This window comes from Piliocolobus tephrosceles, chromosome X (genome assembly GCF_002776525.5).
Source record: "Piliocolobus tephrosceles isolate RC106 chromosome X, ASM277652v3, whole genome shotgun sequence".
In the NCBI taxonomy this organism is placed as follows: domain Eukaryota; kingdom Metazoa; phylum Chordata; class Mammalia; order Primates; family Cercopithecidae; genus Piliocolobus; species Piliocolobus tephrosceles.
The window spans coordinates 83527397-83548457 of record NC_045455.1 but is presented as its reverse complement, the minus strand read 5'-3'; the positions used below and the strand labels follow the sequence as shown (position 1 = coordinate 83548457).

Below are 21061 nucleotides of genomic sequence, written 5' to 3'. Positions count from 1 at the left end.
GTTGAATCCTCCCGCGGGCGGGCTTCTCCCCCTTCCGGGCGAGGGGCGGGCGGGGACCGCGGGGTCGGGGCCGCGGGCGCTCTCGCCCTCGCCACCGGGTCCCCGCGCGCCGCCTGGCCTCCGCTTCGGGCCAGGGGACGGGCTGAGCGTGACATTTTTGCGCTGTTCCTCGCTGCTCGCTGGAGGGAAATCGCGCTCACCGCGCCGCCCGGAGTGGGTACTCGGGGAACCTGAGGACCCAGTTGAGGAAGAGCCCAGCGCTGGCGTGGAGGGACCCCTCCCAGGCGACAACTGGGTTCTAGCTTTCCTTTCGGAAGGAACGGCAGGGAAAATGGTGTGCAATTGTGACTCGTTAGTGTTTTTGCACTGTTATTTTAATGCTACTTTAAAAGTTTTCGGTCCGGAGAAAAACCTTGTTTGTTGTTGCTGCTGCTACTGCTGTTGGTTTTTGGTAGAGACGTGAAAGCTAACTCTGAAGTAGCTCGACAGTTATTTTGGAGAAATGATTGAAACCAGAAACGCCGCCCCTCGCCTTCGGAACTGCAGGCTGCTGCGTTCCTTGCCGCGGACGGGGCGAGCTCCGGGAAGGGTTGAAAGAGCAGCTACCCACCCATTCCGCGCGCGTCTTCAACAGCCTCTCTACCCCGGCAAGGGGTAACCCTTTTTTATGTCGAAGAAAGTGCTTCTTGTACTTTTAATAAGAGGTGATGAATGGGCAGTGGTGCCCCGACTGATCCTACCCTGTCGATGAAATAGTTTCGGAAACTTTGAATATAGCCTTAATTTAGAGGGTTGGTCTGCGGTGTGGAGAGAGTTGGGTAATCCTATACCATCTTCCTAATAAACTTCAAAAACTCAAGTTGTGTTTACGTGCAGGAGGCGAGCTGTAAATAAATCGTCATTACCCAATACTTGAACGGTAATATAGTCATTGTTCTCAGTTAACCCATCCAGAGTTCCCAGCCAGAACGTTTTTTATATTAACTCATGTAGTGGTCAGGTAAACTAGTTAAAAGCCACAAATATGGACTTGAAAGACAGCTTTTTATGCAGTACACATGTCTGAGATGTTCGCATCTTTAGGGACAGTAAAATGAGTATCAATGGTGTATACGGGTCAGTTCGTGGAACAGTTCTTGTATCTCATGGTGATAGCAGAAAACCGAATTAAAATTTGTAGTGGTGAATATGTAGGTGAAAGTTAACATGGGACCTTTTATGTTAAGATCGATTGATTCTCAGAAACTGTAAAAACATCTTAAGAACGTTCTTCCTTAGAAATAAGATTTGTGCTTAATATACATTTACAAGTATATGTAAAAAGATGCACTTTAGACTTTATGAAAATTATCCAAATAGGGACTTTTTCCTCCTTTTTCTGATGGTTTAAAAAATTGTCCTCTTCTCAGCTGGCGTTTACTTAAAGGTGTGTTTTAAATGGGAAGGTCGTGTTTGTGTTCACCTTTTTTCTTTTTTTCTTTTCTCCTTGTTTTGGTTAAGGCTGATTTTCCCTATATTAACTTCTACAGCAGCTTTTGTTACTCTTGTCGCCTTTATTCTCTCGTGTTATGTCTCTCCCCTCTCATTTTTACCCCCGTATTAGAGAGACATGTACTGATGATAGTGATTCTTGTCATGAGATGTTTGTATTAAGCTTATTTGTATTATGTTGTGTTAAGCTTATTTGTAGTAAGGTTCTACCGAGTTGACTGTTTGATGAAAGTTGTTTAAACTGTTCTGCAGCTTTGTTTAACAAAGTAACATTTTGAGGAGTAGGCTTTATCAATAATTTGTTAGGCCTAAGATAAAGTAATACTCTGTGTTAGGGCTTGCCCTGGAGAAGAATGCAATGGTAGAAAATACGCAAAACTTTGTGAGAAAGGAGTATCTCGGGAAGTTGTGTTCTTTCTGCTTATTCCTCTTGGGAAATTTAGAGACTGCCTTAGAACTAACAGGAGTGCGCTCAGTATGATTTGGCTTATGGACTCTTGAATGACATGGACTGTATGTAACTTATATTGGAAAAGAATACATTTGTGTTTCCTCTGTTAGTGTTAGAGAGCAACAGGAAAACTTAAGGATGATCTCCAACTCGCTTATACATGAGAAATTCTGTTCAGATTTTAATTTCGTTGATTTATCTGAGGCCACAGTCATATTCATGTGGTGGAATTGGGGCAGCTCTTTAGATATCCTGGAAGCTGAGAAGTTTCGCCATTGTCTTTTTTTGTTCTATTCAGGATTTAGCAATATTTATTAATAAAAATTCAGGGTAGCACATTACCCTCCATCCCCTTCTCACCTTTTTATTCATTTAATCAAGAGTAAAGTTTTGTGGTTAGCCGTCTGTTTCAGCGTCTGGTTTTTAATAATTTCTGTTTAGGATTCAGTCCATTTAGGTTGTCTCAGAAGATAACCTCTTGTAGGTCTCTGTTTCCGGGAGCTGCCTGCTCTTTCATTATGTAATATTACTTGACATGGCATTTATTTATTGTTTGTGAAACTTCTAAGAGTAATTTGGGAAAGTTAGTATGACCTTTGTTTTGTTACAAGATATAGTGCATACATGAGTGTGTGTGTATTTTTTAATTTTTAAACTTAGTTTGCCAGACAAGTCATCTGTCACTTCCAGTTACAATATGCATTTTATTTGATTTTTGTATTCCTGTTCGGGAATGTTAAAGATTCCAAAAATACTTAGTTTAAAAATAAGCCCAGTAATTTCTCTGAGAATGTATTTACTTTTTAAGCTTATTTAAGAAGCTGCCAAATGGTTTGCAGTTCTAACTCCTTGGAGAGTAGAGGTGAGCCCTTTTCTCACACTGTTCTATTATGAGCCACCTGATTCTAACCATTTCCCCCCATTAGTTGAAAAAGGTTTTAGAATCCTTTCTCGTTAGTTCAGAATTAAGAATAAGTCTGCTGTGTTGAGACTGTAATTGTTTTAGCTGGCATGAGTGATCATGCACAGTGAGAAAATCATGACAATAAATCTTAGGTGAATAAAATTTAGTTGTTCAAATCTTAAAGCCTTTAATTTGAGATTTAAAAAGTATCCATAATCATTGTATTCTAATAATTAGACATTAATAATAAGTAGTAATTAGAAATACTTAGTTTAGCTGTGTAAAACTTGAAAGCTAACAGGCGTGGGGGCAAGACTGATTAAAGCAAGAAACTATTTTGAGGCCTGCCACTTTCTCTTTTGACAGATCATGACTTGATTCAATTAAAATGAACAGGTACTAAACTTCTGTATACATACAGTACCAAGGATGGTGCAATAAACAGGACTGAAGAAGAAGTCCTGTCCTATAGAAGTGTAGAGTAGTGGTTGGCTATTCACAGCAAGGTGATGAGAACTGAGACAGACCAGAGAGTAGGATCTCTGCTGTTACTTAGTTCCGAAGGAGCAGGCCCTCCTTCCTTTTCAGTGAGAGTTGAAGTTGCTCTTTTTATGTGGGAGAGTGAAATTAGCCAAGATTAGATCCCATAAGGAGAAGGAGGTGCTGTTATAACCAAGACCATTGTCTTTCTCTAGAAGAGAATGGTTAGGGACCTGGAAAGAAATGAGAGTTTGTGTTTCCTTAGGTAGGATAGGATTCTTTCTCCCCAGAGGTGATTTTAGGAAAGTAATTAAGAGATCTTTAAGGAAAGCTCTGTATCTCCAAAATATATCCCTTAGTAGCTGAAGTTCTACCAGGTAGCTTTTAGATATGGGATAGTTTGGGTTGGATGCGGAGGTGAGAGTTGCAGGCCTTAAGTACTCTATTAGGGGAATAGAGTACTTAATGAGTTGTGTATTTTAAGTTAAATGTTATCCAGGTGTATGGTTAAAAAAAAAAATTAATGGTACAGAATAAAAAAGATTACTTTTCTCCTCCCCCCACAGGTAACCCACTGTTAACAGTTTCTCAAAAGTTTACTTAAAAAAAAAATTATACAAAGAGTATTGTTATACTGCTGTACTGTGATTTACTATTTTATTTGTTTTGTTATTATTATTTTTTGAGATGGAGTCTCGCTCTGTTGCGCAGGCTGGAGTGCAGTGGGGCGATCTCGGCTCACCACAACCTCCGTCTCCTAGGTTCAAGCGATTCTCCTGCCTCAGCCTCCCGAGTAGCTGGGACTACAGGCGTGCGCCACCATACCCAGATAATTTTTGTATTTTTAGTAGAGATTATGTTGGCCAGGCTAATCTCAAACTCCTGACCTCGTGATCTGCCCGCCTCAGCCTCCCGAAGTGCTGGGATTACAGGCATTAGCCACCACGCCCAGCCTAATATTTTATTTTTTAACTGTAATTTACTTTTTTTCTAGTGAAGTCACAAGCTCTTTTCATACTGGCACATACAGATCAACATAATTATGAAATGATTAGAATATTTTATAACATAATTTATGTTTTCTGACTCCTGTTAAGTACTATGTTGTAATAGTTTACATTAACCAGCAGTGTATGAGAATACCTTTGACATGTATTTACCAACATTGGACTTTAAAAACTATATTGCAAATTTGATTTATGAAATTTGTCTTGTTTTAGGTTTTATTTCTTTGTGAGTGAAGGTAAACATTTGTTTATATGCTTATTAGGGGAGGTTATTTGCAACATATTCTTTAATCGAGTGGTTTAATGCTAGTTTAATTTATTTGCTGCCCCCACCACTTACCTTCACCCTTACCTAAGAGCTAAGATGGTGTGAGAGAGGTGGGACTTTCAGAAGAGGAAGAATATTTTGGGGCTCGTGGCACCTTGACAGGGAGCGGTCCTCTGAATGGAGAGGCTACAGCACCTGGCTTTGAACAGTTTTGGGTCAATGTGAGAGTATTGAAAGCCCTTGACTTGGTGTTAACGTAAGGTAGAGGAGAAGCTGAAGCAACAGACAGGGAGGGAGATTTGAGAGTCAGGGCGAATAAATTTTGCATAGAGTCAGCCCCACCTTGTACCATCTGCTTATCCTGTCTCATCATTCCTCCCTGCCACCTTCAACTATCATTTCATTTTTATTCATATTGTCATTTGGTTTTCTTCTCTTTTCTTGTCAGGCAAGGCAGCCTGGACCTGGGTATTTTAGTTGTCCCAGAGATGAGGGGTGCTTAGTTTTTGGTTTTTTTTTTTTTTGAAAGAGGAGTTTCGCACTTGTTGCCCAGGCTAGAGTGCGGTGGTGCTATCTCGGCTCACTGCAGCCTCCGCCTCGCGGGTTCAAGCGATTCTCCTGCCTCAGCCTCCTGAGTAGCTGGGACGACAGGTGCATGCCACCACGTCCAGCTAATTTTTTGTATTTTTAGTAGAGACAGGGTTTCACCATGTTGGCCAGGCTGGTCTCGACGAACTCCTGGCCTCAGGTGGTCTGCCCGCCTTGGCCTCTCAAAGTACTGGAAATTACAGGCATGAGCCACTGCACCTGGCCTAAGTAGAAGCTCTTGAGCTCTTTTTCCCCTTCTGTCTCTTTGGTACCATTCCTTTCAGCTTTCGACTCTCTGTAGCCTTCTGGGGTAACATAAATAGGTCAAGTCTTTATAACTGTAGTTGGAATTTGGAAGGTCACAGGCATTTAAGACTTGAACATCCCTAGGAGCATATATCATATGATGCTTGATAAGTGAGGTCCCTTTCTAAGGAATGCAGAAGAGCATGGTGGTTAATTTAAGCATATAGACTTAAGGGTCAAGACAGCGTGGGTTTTTATCTGCTCTAGCTAAACAAGCAATTACCTAATCTTACTAAATCTCAACTTCTTAATCTGAACAGTGGGATTGATAGCAGAAACCTCATTTTTAAAAACAGCTCTATTGAGATATAACTCACATACCATAATCCATTGAAAATATACAATTCATTGTTTTCTAGGATACTCATAGGTTTGTGCAACCATCATCACGGTCTGAATTTGGAACATTTTTGTCTCCTGTGAAAAACGCCAAGCCAAATGTAAATTAGTACAGCCATTACGGAGAATATCATGGGGGTTCCTCAAGAGGTGAGAAGGGATAGAGAGAGGTTGGCTAAAGGCTACAAAATTTAGCTAGATAGGAGGAATAAGTTCTAGTGTTGTACTGGGTGACTACAGCTGAGCCTTGAACAGCGAAGGGGTTGGGGCACCAACCCCTGTGCAGTTGAAACTCCACATGTAACTTTTATTTCTCCAAACTTAGCTAGTAATAGCCTACTGTTGATTGAAAGCCTTACTGATAACACAAGCAGTCAATTAACACATGGAGTGCAGTGGCACGATCTCGGCTCACTGCAACCTCTGCCTCCTGGGTTCAAACGACTCTCATGCCTCAGCCTCCAGAGTAGCTGGGATTACAGGCACCCGCCACCACGTCTGCCTAATTTCTGTATTTTTAGTGGAGATGGGGTTTTGCCATGTTGGCCAGCCTGGTCTTGAACTTCTGACCTCAGGTGATCCGCCTGCCTTGGCCTCCCAAAGTACTGGGATTACAGGTGTCAGCCACCATGCCTGGCCTCCATACTGTATTCTTAAAGCAAGCTAGAGAGAAGACAATGTTATTAAGAGAATTATAAGGAAGGAAAATATATTTGCTATTCATTAAGTGGAAGTGGATCATCATAAAGGTCTTTAGCCTTGTTGTCTTCCTGTTGAGTAGGTTGAGGAGGAGGAGGAAAAGGAAGGATTAGTCTTGTTGTCTCAAGGGTGACAAGGTGGAAGAGATGGAGGAGGTGGAAGAGGAGGCAGGAGAGTCAGGCACACTGTAACTTTTACTGAAAAAAATCCATGTATAAGTGAAACTGCACAGTTCAGACCTGTGTTGTTGTTACATATTTTCAACTAGCTAGAAGACAGGCTTTTGAATGTTCCCAACACAAATAAATGATAAATGTTTGAAGTGATGGATATGTTAATTACCCCGATTTGATCATTACACATTGTATGTATTGAAGTTTCACCACGTAACCCACAAACATGTACAGTTTATGCTGGTTAAAAATTATAAAAATAAAAAAAAACCCGGACCTACTAGCTGTCACTACCCATCACTCCTTATTTCATTAGTGTTTGGGATAAGCCAGGTCAAATGTTTAGGTTGGTGCCAAAATGTAAGTACACAGTAAAAAAGCAGTTAACAACTTTTTGCAGGGAGACCATATGTGGCAGAGTCCATTTACATAGTTTTAGAGAATGCAAAAATGGGATAATTACTGAATGGATGTTTGCATACTTGCATACTGTGCAAGGATGTGGTGCACAGTGCTGGATAGAGACATAAAGATGAAAGATATTTAATCAAGAGATGTATATTCAAGTGGGTGGAAAGAGGCTGGTATAAAAATAATTATAAAACAAGCCAGAGTGTAGTTAATGCCTTCAGGAAGGTGTCAATACAATATTTGGAATTGGAAACTTGACAAATGGAGATTAATCATGTTACTCTGAGAGTGTAGGAACTATGAAGAACTTCTTGAAGGAGTGACCATTTTGACCAAGTCTTAGGTGTTGGAAAGATGGGATTTCTGGCTTTAATGAAGAGTAAAGAATGCTATGCTTTTTGAAGTCTTACATTCTTTTTGTTTTGGTACCCTCATGCTGCTGCCACCTTCCAGATGATTGCCTCTGGAAGCTATTCCTACACCTTTTTTTTTTTTTTTGATGTTTCTAATCTGTTGTGAACCTGGGGGACTAAATTACTAAATAATCTTTTATTGAGAGCCTGATGTCTGTATGAAAAGGATAACAATATATGGTCTTACGCTGTCATTTTGATATAGTTGCTTTTTTAGTTTATGCCGTGGGTCTTGGTTTCATCCCTGTTAATTGGCCTTACAGAATAAGTAATTCCTAGAAAATTATCCTTGTATACATGTTTTCTTCTCCAAGGCTTCTCGTAACAACTATGTCCCCTGACCATTCTCCTGAATTTCCTATCTTGTTTTTCTAGTGCACTGTTGGACCCAGCACCTCCAGTACAACATGTCTCAAACTGAGCTACCTTCTCTTACTCTTTAACATTTTTCCAACTTGTACTTTGATTAATAACAGATTTCTTTCTTTCTTTCTTTCTTTTTAAAGTTGTAGGGGATGACTAGGTTTATCATGTCAGAAACCTGGGAGTCATCTCGACTTCTCCATCTCCCCTACCTCTCACATTAAATAAGTTATCAAATCCTGTTGATTCTGATATAGTATTTTTAAAGGTTATTATTATTTTAAATTATACACATATATATACTCCGAAAGTAAGAGGGCAAAAACAAAAAAGATATACAATAAAAAAACTCATTCCTTCCCCATCTGTCTCAAATGTTTATGTATGTTAGTGTTATCTTATACCCTTCTGGGGATTTAAAAACACAACCATATAGAAGGAACCACATACTTAAACAAATAATAACACACAGTATGGGATGTCCACAGTAAAGGTACACACAGGGTCTGTGAGAATGAGAAAGAACCACCATGCATTCCCTAAAAGAAGAGTTAGGTATTGGAAAAACCTTCCTATTAGGTCCTGAATAGAAGATGAAAAGCAGAACTTTGGACACATAAATAAACCGAACTGAGCTATTAATAAGCAGAGAAATATCAATTAGACACAGAGACAAAAGGTCTAACAATAGGATGCTAGAACATTTCATTGTTTGGGGGGTTCAGAGGACCTGTCTGGAAATAAAAGAAAATGCTGGCAGCCACACACAGTGGCTTACGTCTGTAATTCCAACACTTTAGGAGGCTGAGGTGGACTTCCTGAGGGCATAGACTTGCAGTTACTTTGGGATCTAGCGAAGATTTCAGCACATTGTAGCTGATGAATATTTATTGAATATATGTGAGAATATATGTGTACACACACTGAACATACATGTGACAACCCAAGAAAAGGAAAATTGATACAATATTAAGCTCACAGATTTATTTAGAAATTTAAAATTTTATTTTTATTGAGGTGTAATTAAAATACAGTAAAATGTGCAGATGTTAGCTATTCACTTGGATGAGGTATGACGATTATACACGTGTAACCAATAACCACAAGAGATGTAGAGCATTTTTATTACCCCACAATGTTCCCTTGTTGCTCTCTCCATTCAGTTTCTCTTGCCTCCAAACACTCTTTGATTTCTAAATGTAGATGAGTTTTGTTCTATCTTCATACATTGTGTGCTCTTGTGTATCTGGCTTCTTTTGCTTAACATATTTTGAGATTCATCCATGGGGCTGGATGTATCAGTAGTTTTTATTGCTGAGTAATATTTCATTGGGTGAATATTTCACAGTTTATCTTCTGTTGATGGACATTTGGGTAGAATCCAGTTTTTGACTGTTATGAATAAGGCCTATATAGGTCTTTTTGAAAGCATGTGTTTTCATTTCTCTTGAGTAAATACCTAGGAATGGAATTGCTGGTTTATAGGCATATGTGTATTTAACTTTACAGGAAACTAGTTTTTCAAAGTGGTTTTCCTTTTTATATTCCCACCTGAATATATGAATGATCTAGTTGTTTTACATCCTCACCAACACTTGGGTAGTCAACCTTTTTAATTTTAGCTATTCTAGTGGGTGTGGAATGGTATCTCATTGTGGTTTTCTTTTGGATTTCCTTAATATCTAGTGACGTTGAGCACCTTTTCGCATGGTTTTTGACAGTGTATTTTCTTTTGTAGGATGTCTCTTCAAGCTTTCTGCCCATTGAAAAATGGATTATCTTTTTCCTATTGATATGCAGGAATTCTTAATGTACTCACAATACAAATTCTATGTCAGATCAGACTATTGAGAGTACTTTCTCCTGTTTTGTAGCTTGTCTTATCTTTTCTTTAACAGTGTATTTTGATGAGTGGAAGTTTTAAATTTTGATGAAGTCCAGTCAGTCAACTTTTTGTTTTATGGATTGTGCTTTGAGTTCTTTTTATTTTTTATTTTTTTGAGACAGCATCTCACTCTCCCAGGCTAGAGTTCAGTGGCTCCATCATAGCTCACTGCAGCCTGGAACTTCTGGGCTCAAGCCACCCTCCTGCCTCAGCCTCCTGAGTAGCTGGGTCTACAGATGCGTGCCACCATGGCTGGCTCTTTTTTTTTTTTTTTTTTGTATTTTTTGTAGAGATGGGGTTCGTCATGTTGCCCAGGCTGGTATTGAACTCCTGGGCGCAAGTGATCCTCCCACCTCAGCCCCCCAAAGTGCTGGGATTACAGGCATGAGCCAGCGTGCCTGGCCCTTTAATTTCTTTTTCATGTATTATTGCAGCATCTAGGATCTTCAATACAACATTGAAAATAAATGGTGAGAATGGCTGGGTACAGTGGTATGGTCCTGTAGTCCCAACTACTTGGGAGGCAGGAGGATTGCTTGAGCCCAGGAGTTCGAGTCCAGCCTGGGCAATGTGGAGAGACCCTGTCTCTTTAAGAAACGAAAGAGGCCGGACACAGTGGCCCATGCCTGTAATACCAGCACCTCGGGAGGCCGAGGCAGCGGGGTAGGGGGTAGGTTGCGAGGTCAAGAGATAGAGACCATCCTGGCCAATGTGGTGAAACCCTGTCTCTACTAAAAAATACAAAAATTATCTGGGCATGGTGGCGCACATCTGTATTCCCAGCTGCTCAGGAGGCTGAGGCAGGAGAATCGCTTGAACTTGGGAGGCAGAGGTTGCAGTGAGTGGAGATTGCGCCACTGCACTCTATTCTGGCGACAGAGCGAGACTCCATCTCAAAACAAAGAAAGAAAATTAAACTAATTTCGGTGTTAACATAAAATATGTTTTAAAATGATTTGTTTTTTAAATGAAAGTGAACATCCTTGTCTTGTTCCTGATCTTAAAGGGGAAGGCATTCAGTCTTTGCCCAGCAAGTAGTATGTCATCAGTGGATATTTTGTAGATTAAAGAAAAGAAAATCAGACAAGATGTTTCCTTCCAGTTTACTGGGATTTTAATTTAATTTAGTTAATTAATTAATTTACTCATTGAGATGGAGTCTCACTCTGTCACCCAGGCTGGAGTGCAGTGGGGCAGTCTCGGCTCACTGCAAGCTCCGCCTCCTGGGTTCAAGCGATTCTCCTGCCTCTGCCTCCCAAGTAGCTGGGACTACAGGCGCCTGCCATCACACCCAGCTAAGTCTTTTTGTATTTTTAGTAGAGATGGGGTTTCACTGTGTTGGCCAGGCTGGTCTCAAACTCCTGACTTTGTGATCCACCTGCCTTGGCCTCGCAAAGTGCTGGGATTACAGGCGTGAGCCACTGTGCCTGGCCAGGATTTTTATTTTTAAATTATGAATGGATGCTGAATTTTGTCAGATGCCTCTCCCCTTTTTGGTATTTATTGAGATTATTGTAGTTTTTAAATATTCCGTTTTATTAACTTATTTAGAGACAGGGTCTCACTGTATTGCCCAGGCTGGAGTGCAGTGGTACACTCATAGCTCACTGTAACCTCAAATTCCTGGGCTCAAGCAGTCTTCCTGCCTTAGCCTCCTGAGTAGCTAGGACTACAGGCATGTGCCACCAAGAACTTCCTTTAATGTTGCATAATGTATAGGTCTAGTAATAGCATCAGTTTTCATTACTTTAAATATATCTATATTTTACTATCGTTTTTCAAGGATATTTTTGCTAGATATAGAATTCTCAGTTGATTTTTTTTCTTTAATCACTTTTAAGATGTCATTTTATTCTTTGGTCTCCATTGTTTCTTCAATTTTCAAGATATTGAAAGTTATTGTCATATAAATATAACATTCATATTGAGTAGGATAAAATTATATTGTATTTATGAATTGTTTTTGTATTCTGTTTGGACTTTGCTGAGCTTATTTTTCATTTATTTGTTTTTTTTTTTTTTGCGAGACTGAGTCTTGCTCTGTTGCCCAGGCTGGAGTGCAGTGGCGTGATCTCGGCTCACTGCAACCTCCGCCTCCTGGATTCAAGCAATTCTCCTGCCTCAGCCTCCTGAGTAAGCTGGGATTACAGGTGCATGCCACCGTGCCCAGCTAATTTTTTGTTTTTTTAGTAGAGATGGGGTTTCACTGGGTTGACCAAGCTGGTCTTGAACTCCTGACCTCATGATTCGCCCACCTTGGCCTCCCAAAGTGCTGGCATTACAGGTGTGAGCCACTGCACCTGGCCTGTTTGATTTGTAAGTTGATGTTTTTCACAGAATTTGGTACATTTTAGACCTTACTTAATGCCTTATCTGCCCCATTCCTATATTTTACCTTCTGAGATTCTGCTTACATGTTATTCTGTTTAAAATTGGTTCATGAGTGTGTATTAATTTTTTTCAATCTTTCTCTGTTTTTCAGAGACTCTTTTAAATGTTGTGTTTAATGTGTAGGGAAGCCTCTTTGCAGTGAATGCACCCTTCAGTTACAGTATTTTGTTTAAAAAATTCCATTTATCTGCTGAGATTCCCCATTGTAACAGTATTTTTCTTTACGTCTTTGAATGTATTCATAATAGCTGTTTCGAAGTCCTTGTTTATTCCTTTATCTGTATTAATGGACTTTTGACTCTTTTTTTCCCCCCTTGATAGTAGGTCACATTTTCCTGCTTCATTTCATGAATAGAAAATTTTTGTTACAAAGTGGATATGATACATCCTATCTCTAAACTCTTTTTATGCTTCCCTTGATGAATGTTAAAATTAGTGGCTGATGATATTGAATTTGTGGAACCTTGGTCTTCTGTTTTAAGATGGGTCTATAGGAAAGTCTGAGGTGTTGGCCCGGCACGGTGGCTCATGCTTGTAATCCCAGCACTTCTGGGAGGCCAAAGAGGGTGGATCACTTGAGGTGTCAAGAGTTTGAGACCAGCCTGGCCAACATGGCAAAACCCTGTCTCTACAAAAATACAAAGATTATCTGGATGTGATGGCAGGCATCTGTAATCCCAGTTACTTGGGTGGCTGAGGCAGGAGAATCGCTTGAACCCAGGAGGCAGAGGTTGCAGTGAGCCGAGATCTTGCCACTGCACTGCAGCCTGGGCAACAGAGTGAGACCTGGTCTTCAAAACAAAACAAAAAGTTTGAATTGTCCACTAAGCCCTTCTCACCTGTTCATACTTCAAGCTCATGTCTCCTCTGCAGTGGACATGACGTGAGGTGGGGGGAGGGGGGAGGGATAGCATTAGGAGACATACCTAATGTAAATGACGAGTTAATGGGTGCAGCACACCAAGGTGACAAATGTATACATATGTAACAAACCTGCACATGTACCCTAGAACTTAAAGTAAAATTAAAAAAAAAAAAAATACAAGGATAAAAAAAAGAATTTAACTGAAAAACATTGTTTTGAATGCATTCATTTCCTAAAGGAGGAAGATCAAATATTAAAACCTAACTTCTTACAGTTACATTTACATTAAAACAAAATGGGCAATGTCCAAATTCAAAAGAAAAATCAACACACTTTAATAAATGCGTTTAAACTATACTGTTACCCTTACACTTGTGCTGACAATACAAAAGGACCAACTTACTAAAAGATGTATGTGCCATCTCTAAAACCAACTCAATCTAATCCAAATGGTATTGCCTAGGTTTTCTTCTAGGGTTTTTACGGTTGTAGGTCTAACATTTACGTCTTTAATCCATCTTGAATTAATTTTTATATAAGATGTAAGGAAGGGATCCAGTTTCAGCTTTCTACATATGGCTAGCCAGTTTTCCCAGCACCATTTATTAAATAGGGAATCCTTTCCCCATTTCTTGTTTTTGTCAGGTTTGTCAAAGATCGGATGGTTGTAGATGTGTACTATTGTTACTGAGGGCTCCGTTCTCTTCCATTGGTCTATATCTCTGTTTTGGTACCAGTACCATGCTGTTTTGGCTACCGTAGTCTTGTAGTATAGTTTGAAGTCAGGTATCGCGATGCCTCCAGCTTTGTTCTTTTGGCTTAGGATTGTCTTGGCAATGCGGGCTCTTTTTTTGGTTCCACATGAACTTTAGAGTAGTTTTTTCCAATTCTGTGAAGAAAGTCATTGGTAGCTTGATGGGGATGGCATTGAAACTATAAATTACTTTGGACAGTATGGCCATTTTCATGATACTGATTCTTCCTATCCATGAGCATGGAATGTTCTTCCATTTGTTTGTGTCCTCTTTCATTTCGTTGAGCAGTGGTTTGTAGTTCTCCTTGAAGAGGTCCTTCACATCCCTTGTAAGTTGGATTCCTAGGTATTTTATTCTCTTTGAAGCAATTTTGAATGGGAGTTCACTCATGATTTGACTCATTGTTTGTCTGTTATTGGTCTGTATAGGAATGCTTGTGATTTTTGCACATTGATTTTGTATCCTGAGACTGCTGAAGTTGCTTATCAGCTTAAGGAGATTTTGGGCTGAGATGGGGTTTTCTAAATATACAATCGTGTCATCTACAAACAGGGACAATTTGACTTCCTCTTTTCCTAATTGAATACCCTTGATTTCTTTCTCCTGCCTGATTGCCCTGGCCAGAACTTCCAACACTGTGTTGAATAGGAGTGGTGAGACAGGGCATCCCTGTCTTGTGCCAGTTTTCAAAGGGAATTTTTCCAGTTTTTGCCCATTCAGTATGATATTGGCTGTGGGTTTGTCCTAAATCGCTCTTATTATTTTGAGATATGTCCCATCAATACCTAGTTTATGGAGAGTTTTTAGCTTGAAGTGCTGTTGAATTTTGTCGAAGGCCTTTTCTGCATCTATTGAGATAATCATGTGGTTTTTGTCTTTGGTTCTGTTTATATGATGGATTACGTTTATCGATTTGCATATGTTGAACCAGCCTTGCATCCCAGGGATGAAACCAACTTGATCGTGGTGGGCAAGCTTTTTGATGTGCTGCTGTTTTCAGTTGGCCAGTATTTTATAGAGGATTTTTGCATTGATGTTCATCAGGGATATTGGTCTAAAATTCTCTTTTTTTGTGTGTGTGTCTCTGCCAGGCTTTGGTATCAGGATGATGCTGGCCTCATAAAATGAGTTAGGGATGATGTCCTCTTTTTCTATTGGTTGGAATAGTTTCAGAAGGAATGGTATCGGTTTCTCTTTGTACCTCTGGTAGAATTTGGCTGTGAATCAGTCTGGTCCTGGACGTTTTTTGGTTGATAGGCTATTAATTATTGCCTCAATTTCAGAGCCTGTTATTAGTCTATTCAGGGATTCAACTTCTTCCTGGTTTAGTCATGGGAGGGTGTATGCGTCCAGGAATTTATCCATTTCTTCTAGATTTTCTAGTTTATTTGCGTGGAGGTGTTTATAGTATCCTCTGATGGTAGTTTGTATTTCTGTGGGATTGGTGGTGATATCCCCTTTATCATTTTTTATTGCACGTGTTTGATTCTTCTCTCTTTTCTTCTTTATTAGTCTTGCTAGTGGTCTATGAATTTTGTTAATCTTTTCAAAAAGCCAACTCCTGGATTCATTGATTTTCTTTGAAGGGTTTTTTGTGTCTCTGTCTCCTTCAGTTCTGCTCTGATCTTAAGTTATTTCTTGCCTTCTGCTAGCTTTTGAATGTGTTTGCTCTTGCTTCTCTGGTTCTTTTAATTGTGATGCTAGGGTGTCAATTTTAGATCTTTCCTGCTTTCTCTTGTGGGTATTTAGTGCTATAAATTTCCCTCTACACACTGCTTTAAATGTGTCCCAGAGATTCTGGTATGTTGTGTCTTTGTTCTCATTGGTTTCAAAGAATATCTTTATTTCTGCCTTCATTTCGTTGTGTACCCGGTAGTCATTCAGGAGCAGATTGTTCAGTTTCCATGTAGTTGAGAGGTTTCGAGTGAGTTTCTTAATCCTGAGTTCTAATTTGATTGCACTGTGGTCTGAGAGACAGTTTGTTATAATATCTGTTCTTTTACATTTGCTGAGGGCTGCTTTACTTCCAACTACGTGGTCAGTTTTGGAATAAGTGTGATGTGGTGCTGAGGAGAATGTATATTCTGTTGTTTTGGGGTGGAGAGTTCTATAGTTGTCTATTAGGTCTGCTTGATGCGGAGCTGAGTTCAAGTCTTGGATATCCTTGTTAACTTTCTGTCTCGTTGATCTGCCTAATGTTGACAGTTGGGTGTTAAAGTCTCCCATTATTATTGTGTGGGAGTCTAAGTCTCTTTGTAAGTCTCTAAGGACTTGCTTTATGAATCTGGGTGCTCCTGTATTGGGTGCATATATATTTAGGATAGTTAAGTCTTCTTGTTGAATTGAACCCTTTACCATTATGTAATGGCCTTCTTTGTCTTTTTTGATCCTTGTTGGCTTAAAGTCTGTTTTATCAGAGACTAGGATTGCAACCCCTGCCTTATTGTGTTTTCCATTTGCTTGGTAGATCTTCCTCCATCCCTTTATTTTTACCCTATGTGTGTCTTTGCACATGAGATGGGTCTCATGAATACAGCACACTGATGGGTCTTGACTCTTTATCCAATTTTTCAATGTGTGTCTTTTAATTGGCTCATTTAGCCATTTACATTTAAGGTTAATACTGTTACGTGTGAATTTGATCCTGTCATTATGATGTTAGCTGGTTATTTTGCTTGTTAGTTAATGCAGTTTCTTCCTAGCATCGATGGTTTTTACAATTTGGCATGTTTTTGCAGTGACTGGTACCGGTTGTTCCTTTCCATGTTTATTGCTTCCTTCAGGAGTTCTTGTAAGGCAGGCCTGGTGGTGACAAAATCTCTCAGCATTTGTTTGTTTGTTAAGGATTTTATTTCTCCTTCACTTATGAAGCTTAGTTTGGCTGGATATGAAATTCTGAGTTTAAAATTCTTTTCTTTAAGAATGTTAAATACTGGCTCTTACTCTCTTCTGGCTTGTAGAATTTCTGCCGAGAGATCCACTGTTAGTCTGATGGGCTTCCCTTTGTGGGTAACCCGACCTTTGTCTCTGGCTCCCCTTAACATTTTTCCCTTCGTTTCAACTTTTGTGAATCTGGCAATTATGTGTCTTGGAGTTGCTCTTCTTGAGGAATATCTTTGTGGCATTCTCTGTATTTCCTGAATTTGAATGTTGGCCTGCCTTGCTAGGTTGGAGAAGTTCTCCTGGATAATATCCTGAAGAGTGTTTTCCAAGTTGGTTTGTTTCTTTTTACTCTTTTTTCTCTAAACTTCTCTTACTGCTTCATTTCATTCATTTGATCTTCAATCGCTGATACCCTTTCTTCCACTTGATCAGATCAGCTACTGAAGCTTGTGCATGTGTCACGTATTTCTCGTACCATGCTTTTCAGCTCCATCAGGTCATTTAAGGTCTTCTCTACACTGTTTACTCTAGTTAGCCATTTGTCTAATGTTTTTTGAAGGTTTTTAGCTTCTTTTGTGATGGGTTTGAACATCCTCCTTTAACTCACAGAAGTTTGATATTACCGATTGTCTGAAGCCTTCTTCTCTCAACTTGTCAAAGTCATTCCCCATCCAGCTTTGTTCTGTTGCTGGTGAGGCACTGCGTTCCTTTGGAGGAGAAGAGGCGCTCTGATTTTTAGAATATTCAGCTTTTCTGCTGTGGTTTCTTCCCATCTTTGTGGTTTTATCTACCTTTGGTCTTTGATGATGGTGACGTACAGATGGGGTTTTGGTGTGGATGTCCTTTCTGTTTGTTAACAGGACCCTCAGCTGCAGGTCTGTTGGAGTTTGGTGGAGGTCCACTTCAGACCCTGTTTGCCTGGGTATCACCAGCGGAGCCTGCAGAACAGCAAATACTGCAGAAAGGCAAATGTTGCTGCCTGATCCTTCCTCTGGAAGCTTTGTCTCGGAGGGGCACCCGGCTGTATGAGGTGTCAGTCGGCCCCTACTGGGAGGTGTCTCCTTGTTAGGCCACTCGGGGGTCAGGGACCCACTTGAGGAGGCAGTCTGTCCATTCTCAGAACTCAGACTCCATGCTAGGAGAACCACTACTCTCTTTGAAGCTATCCGGGACGTTTAAGTCTGCAGAAGTTTCTGCTGCCTTTTGTTCAGCTATGCCCTGCCCCCAGAGGTGGAGTCTACAGAGGCAGAAAGGCCTCCTTGAGGTGTGGTGGGCTTCACCCAGTTCGAGCTTTCGGGCAGCTTTGTTTTCCTACTCAAGCCTCAGCAATGGTGGAAGCTCCTTCCTCAGCCTTGCTGCCACCATGCAGTTTGATGTCAGACTGCTATGCTAGCAGGGAGCGAGGCTCTGTGGGCGTGGGACCCTCCGAGCCGGGCGTGGGATATAATCTCCTGGTGTGCCATTTGCTAAGACTGTTGGAAAAGCACAGTATTAGGGTGGGAGTGTCCTGATTTTCCAGGTACTGTCACAGCTTCCCTTGGCTAGGAAAGAGAATTCCCTGACCCCAGGTGAGGTGATGCTGTGCCCTGCTTTGTGGGCTGCACCCACTGTCCGACAAGCCCCAGTGAGATGAACCCGGTACCTCAGTTGGAAATGCGGAAATCATCCATCTTCTGCATCACTCACTCTGGGAACTGTAGACTGGAGCTGTTCCTATTTGGCCATCTTGGAGAGGGATCTTCCAGTTAAATTCTTAAGTATTTTTGCTGATGGAAGAAAGCCAGGTGCATGATTACCACAAAAGGGTTGAATATGTTCACCTGCCTCTTCTCTACCTCATACAACCCCAACTGACTTTTAAAAGTTGCAAAAAATTGGCTGGGTGCGGTGGCTCAAGCCTGTAATCCTAGCACTTTGGGAGGCCGAAGTGGTTGGATTATGAGGTCAGCCGATCAAGACTACCCTGGCTAACACGGTGAAACTCCATCTCTACTAAAAATACAAAAAGAAATTAGCTGGTGGTGGGCACTTGTAGTACCAGCTATTCGGGAGGCTGAGGCAGGAGAATGGCATGAACCTGGGAGGTGGAGCTTGCAGTGAGCTGAGATTGTGCCACTGCACTTCAGCTTGGGTGACAGAGCGAGACTCCGTCTCAAAAAAAAAAAAAAGTTGCAGAAATTTAGTTGGGGTTTTATGAGGTAGAGAGGAGACAGGTGGACATATTCACTCCCTTCTACAGTAGTCTAACCCTAAGTTACATTTCCATCTCTATCAGCTAGGGTTTGATTAAAGAAGCAAAATTATTGTGTGTTTTAAGAGATTTATTATAATGATAGATGTATATATATACATAGATATAGATATATATTTAACCAACTCTAGGAACTGGTTTTATGCTCCTGAGTCTGGTGCTAGACTTGAAGTTGGTAGGGCTGGCAATTGGGAAGGGATGATAGACATGAAGTGGGGGAGATCATGGTTAAACTGGAACCTACAGAGATTTGGAAGTCATGGAAGTAAGCTCAAGTTGACCCATAAGCTCAAACTTAAACCTGCATTGCTGTCTCCCTGCTTCTAAACCTGCAACTTTGATGATGTGAGCAGTAGATATGGCATACTTTACCATGGAACTGCACACAAACTGGTCCCAGGATTATTTGGAGAAGTTGGAGAATGAAATTTGATAGGCACTGGAGGAGCTGTGAGCCTACTTGCTACCCCATGCCACCAAAGGTGAGCCAAAAGATCACAACATGTGAGAAAGTGGCAGTGCTTATCTTATGTTGACCTACTGAACACAAACATGGCTACTGCTTCACTGTTGTCTTCTAAATTTCATGGAAATTTCTTTTGAGGCGAACCCTAACTCACACCCATTCGTGGAACAGAATTTAGAGAAGCGTAGTTGCAACCTAGCTAAGTTGATACAATACAAAGCCATCTCAGTTCACCCCCTTGTCACCTATGCACACCTCTTCTAATCATATTTAGTTTGCAAATAAAGACGGTTGGAAAATTTTACTTTTGCTGTGGATAATGCAGCTATCCTCAGTTCAGAAAACACATAAATCCTCTCCTTAAGAGAGGCTCCAAGTCCTGTTATCCATTGTTGGATTAAATTTTCTTTTACCTAAGTCACATTTTTTTAAATACTGAGATACGAGGCTAGCTACTATTAGATGGTTGTGGAAAAGGCAAGAAAATAATAAATTGGTTAATTATATACACAGATTTTTTTTTACATTAAAATAAGAGGAAAATACTTATTAGAGTTCTTACTTCTGCATCAAGTTATGTGCTTGTAGTTGTTATCTATAATTACTTTCTTCCACTGCCATTCTGTATTCCCTCTGTCTTTGACTAGCAACTCAGTTGTGGTTTCTTGCCTGGTGGGGTGAACCAAGCTTGCTTGCTTGCTTTCTCATTCATTTATTCTATAATTCTGGACCATTAGCAGTCCTGCCTGGATTGTTTCCACTAACTTTAACTATAGTCCATGGAAATAGTTAAGTGGTGTCCCAGAGGAACTCCTACATTCCAGACATACTTTTTCTTAGCCCCCTTGTGCAGTAGCAACCCGGTTTCCCCTTGATAGTGAGACTGGTCACTCTAGTCAGTTCTGTAATCTTCTTCTTTTGTTGGTTAATAGTCATGAAGAGCCCAAAGTGGCTGAGTGGCAGTCTCAACTTACAGTAATGGAACCATTGCTGCATCCCTTGGCGGAAACATTCCTTCCTTGGGAACTGAGATCTCTAGCAGAGGCTAAAATTGTGGGGATGGGAAGAAAAAAAGAAAAAACACACGCACACACAAAAGAAATGAGAACACCTTTCTATGCTAATGGCAATAAAATTTAGTAGAGGAAAAAAATTGATGGAGGCAGGAGAGAGATGATAGAATTGCTGGAGCAATGTCCTACAGTAGGAAAAGATTGACTAACTAGTGTAAGAGTTGGCTTATTTAGGAGCCCTGAGAATTTCTTGTAACACGAAGAGATGGTAGAGTATATGGGCATAGATGCATATAGGTTGGTAGATGATGTGGTGTGTCTTATGTATCAGTGGATTAGATCATCAGTTGAGAGTGACAGTGAGTTAATACAAATCAATATAGGTACATATAGGTGATACTTGGGAAGCCCAGTGCAAAATGTTAAGGGAGCCCAGTGCAAAAATGTTAAGTATAAATACATCAAGAAAGTGCATAATAAGTTAAGGGACAGGTTACTGTTAGTGATTGAGTTCTAATTCTAATTCAGATGATATTCTCTGAAAGACAGTTTTGAGGATTAGATAAAATACCTACCCTACGTAAGGTGCTTAAGGTGTAATGTCTTGATGTATTCCAAGAAGTACTCAATAAATGTTAAGTATGATTATTAGTAACACA

At 40.4% G+C, this 21061-nt stretch overlaps 1 protein-coding gene across 5 annotated transcripts in view; it reads left to right on the top strand.

The window, feature by feature from the left end:
• The window catches only part of PDS5B (PDS5 cohesin associated factor B), a 176223-nt gene that overhangs the window by 956 nt on the left and 154206 nt on the right, over positions 1–21061 (top strand). The gene's annotated exons all lie outside the window — the stretch shown is intronic.